Genomic DNA, 7,325 nt, shown 5'->3' with positions numbered 1-7,325 from the left:
TTTTTTTTTTTTTGGTCAGTTTCTGTTCTAGAGTCTCGAATCATGATTTGCATTTTGCTCACTATCTCTATGGTTATCTGGGAAATTATTTCTGTTTTGAATTTTTCTAGAGCCTGATTGATCTGTTTTGTTACTTCCTGTGCTTTGAGTTCAGGGTGTCCTGGTGATTCACTATCAGCCTTTTCGTCCTCATTTGTCCTACTGCTTGCCATTGGTGAATTGGAAGTCTGTCTTTGTGTCTTAAGTGTTTTCTCATTATTATTTTTGTTGTCTGGCTGTCCTTGGTTTAATCACAGCAGACTTTTCAATACAAACCCCTTAGGTCAAGGAGAGCCTGGAGTGAGATATTTCAAAAACTAAAAGAGAACAACCTCCACCCTAGACTGATGTATCCTGCAAAACTCTCTTTCAAAGTGGATGGGAAATAAGATACTTCCAAGACAAAGAACACCTGAGAAACTACATGAATACCAAACCAGAACTACAAGCAATTCTAAACAATATCCTATAAAACGACAATGAAGGTAACACCATGAGGCCCAACAGAGCAAATCAAATAGCCAAGGCAAGACACTAAAAGGAAAAGGTGAGAAAGTAAAAAGAGTCAACAAAAGGCCAATAACAGGACAATAATAAGTTAGTACATATCAGTTATAACCATCAATATCAATGGCCTCAACTCACCAATCAAGTGAAATAGACTGGCACAATGGAATAAGAAGCAAAATCCAACAATATGTCGTATACAAGAAACACACCTAGTGCAAAAAGAAGCCCATAGGCAGAAAGTGGAAGGATAGAAAACAATTCTCCATGTGACAGGAGCCCAGAAAAAAGCAGAAGTAGCAATCTTATTTGCAGACAAAATAAATTTCAAACCAAAACTGATTCTAGTATTATTGATGTAGGATGGTACTGTATCATACCTCTGTGAATGTAAAATATCTTGTACCTGCTTTATGATACATAGTAGTGACCATGCTTTATAGGAGCTATTTTTAATGATGTTACTTTAGAATGTTCTATAGGAGTAATGCACTGTATTAAACAAGTAAGGTCATATTACATGGGTTTGATTACAGAAACTAATAAAGTATTCTCTAAATAATGAAAAAAGAATAATATAAGACTACAAGAGCAAGAAGCAATTCAAATATGTTCAGGGACCATTTGCCTCTTCAGAATTAAGGATTATTTTAATTTTACATCATTGCCTTTTCTCTTTTACTTTCCTTTTTAGTTTTATTTTAGGATTCCCTATTTTTAATGTTTATACAGAGATTTGTTTAACTGAAATACCGAATAGTTTCTCTGGTATGAAAAAATATAATAGTACACAAGATCCTAATGTGATAATTAATAATGTGAAATAGGAAGTAAAGGGCTAAAGGTGTAGGGAAAGTGGGAAGGGTGGGGGAAAGGTAATAAGGGAGAGGAAAAAAATATGAGAAAATGAAAAAATGGAAATAAAGTGTTTGTAAATGGGGAGGGGAGGAGGGGGTGAAGGGAGGGCAGGGACAAGGGGAACAAATGAGAATCAAGACCTATCATGTAAAGGTACAGGATCCCAATAATGAATGTAATTGTATTGTATACCTAGATTGTACCAATAAAGTCAATAAAAAGAAAAAATAATAAATGACTCACTAGAGTCTCCATTAGATCAAATTGGAATGTGTGGGTGTGTCCAGTGAAACAGCTTGGAGATACTAAGTATCACGTCAATTGCTTATGACTTGAAAATAGGAAATTTAGGGGTAAGAAGCTTAAGAAGATAATTAATTGGTTAATATAATCAGATAAAGAGAAGGGATAGTTACCCAAGGCGAGGTAAAATTACTGTTGTATGGTGTTGAATACTAAATAATGCAAATTACATCTAAAACATCATGCAATGCCTCTTTTGTTTTGCACAATTTAGGTAATCTCTGGATATCTTTGAGATAAGGTATCATGAATATGTTGTCTGTGCTTTATGTCATAGTTCCTGTTCTTAATTTTGAGTCTCTCCATCTTCTCACATCTCCCCATTTCCTGGAGTACTTTCTCCTCTTCCTGTTTTGTAGTTGTCACCACCCACCTTTCTATGATGCTCTGTTTCCCTCAAAACACAAAGTACTCTGTAATCATTTCTTTCTAGTTATCCCCTTCTCTGTTTTTACCAGAGACAACAAATAAATTATCTTTTAAATTTTCCATTTTACGACTAACAAGTATGGAAAAACAGGCAGCATATAACAACAGGCACACCTTACACACATCACTAAATGAAAATAAGTGGCTGGTCTCATTACTGATGACCAGGAAGGCATTATGGAATGGTACCACCCAACATTTCTCCTGCCTCATCATCTTTAGGGCAGAGCTCATAAAAGGAACACACTTTCTGTTTTCTCATTTACTTTAAATTGAAACTTGAAGACATAATCAAGGCAGAACAACAGGTGCTCCCTTGTCTCAAGTGGGCTATTTGCATGTTGAAGTATCTTTAGATTCTAGGTGATGACTTTTCTGAGGAGTTTAAGCTTCTTCCTGGAATGATCACTTTTTGAATTTGCTTCACAGTGTGTTTCACTAGAATTGCCTGTTTATTACCATGAAGATTTTTCAAGTGTATGTGCCCAGCTGTGATTTCCAGAGATGCAAGCTCCCTCTTTTGTGACTGCCCTAGGAAACCTCTCAGTACAAATGCATCAGCCCAATTAAATTAATTTAACCCCTTAAAGAATGAAAATAAATGTAGAAATTAAGAGAATGCAAGAGAACACTATTGATAAAAGTTGATCTGTTCTACATGAAAGTCTACTCCTCTGATAGTCATGTGAACTTTTGACATTAAAATGAACATTCTTAATCCCCAAATTTTATATATCTGCTAGAGAAAAATGAAGTTAGTTTCATTTATAAAAAGAAATGGAAATTAAACATCTTTGGCCTTTTCACAAAAGCACTATATCAAACACACTTCTTTTTATATTTATTATAAAGTCAAAATAAGCATTTAAAAATTTCAATGTTAAATATTTTTTATGCTCCTATGGGCATTTGTTGGCTGCCTTATATAAATGTATACATATATTGAGAGAACAGGTGAATAAGTTAATATATAATTCTTGACTGATTAATAATTTAATGCAAAACAGAAAAATCCATGTAAGCCAGAATATAAAAAATTATAAATGAGGAGGGGGAGAGTATCAGGAAGAGAGTTTTAGAAGAGAAAGCCAGCAAAAGGAACTGACATATAAGTAAAGCAAATTGGAAAAAAATAAAAACACAAAAGAGGAGGAAAAAAAGAAACAAATATGGGTAAAATAACAGCAATTTTGAAACCACAATATGTCTTATTGTCTCACTCAAAAGCAGAATAAACCATCTTTTCACAGCTTACAAAAATTCCACAAAGAATATAAAAATAAAATAACCATTAGCTTCAAATATAGGAAGAAGATGACATAGATTTTCTAAGTATCTGAAATCTCAAATGTTACTCTAGATTTTTTAAAATTAATTCTATGGTAAAGGAATTACTTGAGTTTTGAAAATCATATTACTAGATAAATATATCCTCATCACTATTAACACTCTGCAGTTTTTTTAGAAAAACACAATTCATTAGTGACATTATGTTTGACATTTGTAATCAGTTATAATGCCATTCTATGACAAACATACTTCAGATGAATATATTTTTTAAAACAGTACCCTTAGGCTTGTTGTGATATTCTACTCTAAAACCCCTACTCCTTTTTAAATGAATCCATAATTGACGGCTCGTGACATTGCCATTTTCGAGCCATTAGTTACACAATAACATGTTAATTGAGTTTTAATTAAATCAGCCATATTCAAGCTTGGACTATTTTAGCTGTCTTTCAGAGATAGATGTTTTTAGGGTTAGTTTCATTTAAATCTTTCAAATCATTCTTAAGATATTATATATATATATATATATGCGCAATGGAATGTACATATTTTCAGCCATTTGCTACTAAAAGCATTCATTTTTCGCCATACATGAGAAAATATATGCACTAATGCAAGATATGACAAGTATTTTCAGAAAACTGTTACACTCAAACTTATTCAGCTCTTTCACTAATTTTAACTTAGATAATACTATATTAGTATATTATAATAGTATATTTATTAGTATATTTATAAAATCTAAAAAAACCTCTTATATTTCAGGCACTTGAAGTTTATCACCCCAATTCCTTATTTTTAAACTAGGGCTATGATGAAATTTAAAATATAAACCTCAATAGAAGAACATGGGCACATGTTTATTTATTTTGTAGTTTGTCAACTGCTTAGAATGTACTGCTCATGAAGAGAAAGCCATGAAGGTATTAGTGCTGTTGCTCATTTAATAGATTTTCCTCTGTTTTCCTCTGTATCCACAGCTACTCTACTCAAAGACGAATACCAGAGAGGGTAGGATCCAATTTAACACACAATTGCTATCACCATGAACAGCCACCTCTTTCACTACAGGTTACTAGAATTGTTTCAATATGAACAGAAAATCCTTTGATTGAGAAGAAGGTAAGAAACAGACACTGGTAATGACAAGTACATGATCATTACCATGGAAAGAAATCAACCACTAAAGTTGTACACGGTAATCTTTTAAACTGATGTAATAAATTTGTGGGGTAATTAGTACCCTAGAATTTTTACAAGTGAGAGAAACGAAGGTCAAAATGATTAAGCCACCTGCTCAAGGTCATACATCTGTTACATGCTTGTTTTTCACACTGAACTTTGATCTATTTGATTACAAAGTCCAGTTCTGTTCTACTCTGTCTCCCAAGAGGGAAGCATAACAAACTTGGAAGACAGGCCGTGGGAAGTAGCTAATATACTCACATCTATACCCCCAATGCACACTTGCTTCATAAATAATAGCTATGCATTACAAACTTTAATGAACTTTCTACTTTTAATGCTTGACATAAATCAGACCTTAGCACAGAATTATTGAAGCAACAGTGATAATTCTAATTAAGAATTCACCTGCTATTCTTAAGGGTCATTTTAAAATTCTGCTTATTAACTTGTAGAATTTTCCTTCTCAAATTGACTGTCTTTTACAGGAATAAGGTGGAGCAGAACTTGTAGGGTAGCAAGAAGTAGGACATCATTAAAAAGAGCATTGAAGTAGATGGAGAGAAATTTATCAGAAGCAAATTGGTTATTAAATCATCATTGGCTGTTCTCTCAGTTGAAGATTTAAACTTCCAGGTGGATATAAATGAAATAACATTTAAGATTTCTTTAAGAGTTCACAGAATACTTAAGAATAGTAAAAAGGCCTTGTGTAAAATGTTCTTGTGTGGTTGCCGTAAGCCTCATTATGTGAGTCTTCTTGGATGAACATTTTTTGTATATGAATTAAAATCCAGATTCCACTTATTCCTTTCCCTTTAGCATAATGAATCACCATAGGAAAAGCACTGAGTACTTTTTATGTGTCAAGCACTATATTAACCAGCACAGAAACTATTATCCTGATTTCACATATCAGGGAACTGACTCCTGGAAAGGTTAAGGTATTTGTCCAAGGTCACAACACACTTAATAGGGAGGAGAGCAAGCATTTAAGCATAAACTTATATCACAGCAGCTCAGATGCTCACTGAACTATTTAAGCCAATTAATGACAACAAGGACTACAGAGTTCTGTCTGATTCAACAATGAAAGAGCCAATTCATCATACTGTATCCAGGCTATTTTCAGAACTACAGAATTCTGGAGCCATTTCTGGGCTTGAAATTACTTTTCCAGTAACTTCCAGATCTAGATTGTATCATTGAAGATGATGTGCTTATATGAACAACTTTTTCAAATATCTTGAGTAAACACAGCTAGCAAACATTCTTAGCTTAACTAATTCATGGCACCTCTTCATTTACCCACATTTACTGAGGATGTCTTCCTTCTATAACTTCATACTACCCTTCATAATTCACACTTCTGTTCAATCAATTGAGATCTGGTTTCCCTGTGCTCATTCAGTATTCACTGGCCTCTTCTTCCTATCTCCTGTTGAACTAAACTTACAGGACTAACTATAGAGGCACCTCAGAGAGAGCAGTTTTCTCAAAGTTCAGTTCAGCCGGAGATTTAGCTCAGTGGTTCTGCCACCAGCCTCAAAGTTCAGTTCAAATGTCTTTGCTGAATCTGCCATGACCACTAACCACTAATTATGGATTGATCCTACACTGATGCTTTATGAAACAAAATAACAAGGTCACACGAGCATACCAATAAGACTACTATATATTAATGTTGTGCTTACTGTTTAAGCTTAGAATCTAAGGTGGGAAGGAGATTAAGTGTGTGAGATTAAATTTTTATTTTTATCTCATGCAGTCACCTTGGTTACCTACAACTAGTGAAAATCAGAGAGGCTTCATAATGAAGTAACCTATAAAACAGCATAAATTGACAAGCATTAAATATACCTCCCCTTCACTGTCTGTCTTTTCCACTGTGGTGCACACTAAAATAAGGTTGACTTCAAATTTAACTCTACTAAGTAAAATAGCCTAACTGCACACATAAAAAAATAATAACAAATAATAAAGCAAAATGGCTTTAATTATATTTAGATGCATACAGTGAAAAATGATTTCATGTATAAGCTAACTATTCAACAGCAAGATTAAACATTATTATTTTGCCTTATTGTTGGATTTCTACTTACACTAGTGTTCTTGAAAATTGATTTTGCTATTTTTACCCTAAGAAATTTAATGTTATTTTGATAGATACTAAAACATTATCTCTTTCCACACTCACTTAAAATAGAATAGTATTTATTAGGTCATAGACATTTTGTATACTTCATTTCACTGACTCCTCATAATAATAGCAAATAGGTAGCATTATTAAATTATGTTCAGTTAAATTGCCCATAATCAATGAGTTAGTTATTAACCTGATGTTTTCATCTGCTATAAATTACTGGGTATCAAAACCAAAATTTTCAGCATGTTTTTGCTCCATATTCTGTAAAAGATAAATTTATTGGCCAGGTGTCTGTAAGTAATTACTTAAATGAAATCTACTACAGCTTTTTCTCAAAACATATCAAGATATTGGAATAGCAAGGGAAATTTGAAGTTCAGGCTGAGAGATAAAGTGCCAAAGACAGCAGAGAGAAATAATTTTATACAGAAATTATCTATATATAAAAGGTTTTTAAGGAGCTAAATCCAGGTATCTATAATTTAAGATATTAAATTTTACATATATGCTATGCATCTATTCATTCACATATAAATATATAAAATTGAGGTATATATTTAAATGACAT

This window comes from Fukomys damarensis, unplaced genomic scaffold, assembly GCF_012274545.1.
Source record: "Fukomys damarensis isolate Sample0158 unplaced genomic scaffold, DMR_v1.0_HiC HiC_scaffold_24, whole genome shotgun sequence".
In the NCBI taxonomy this organism is placed as follows: Eukaryota; Metazoa; Chordata; class Mammalia; order Rodentia; family Bathyergidae; genus Fukomys; species Fukomys damarensis.
Note: the sequence above shows the minus strand (reverse complement) of the source record.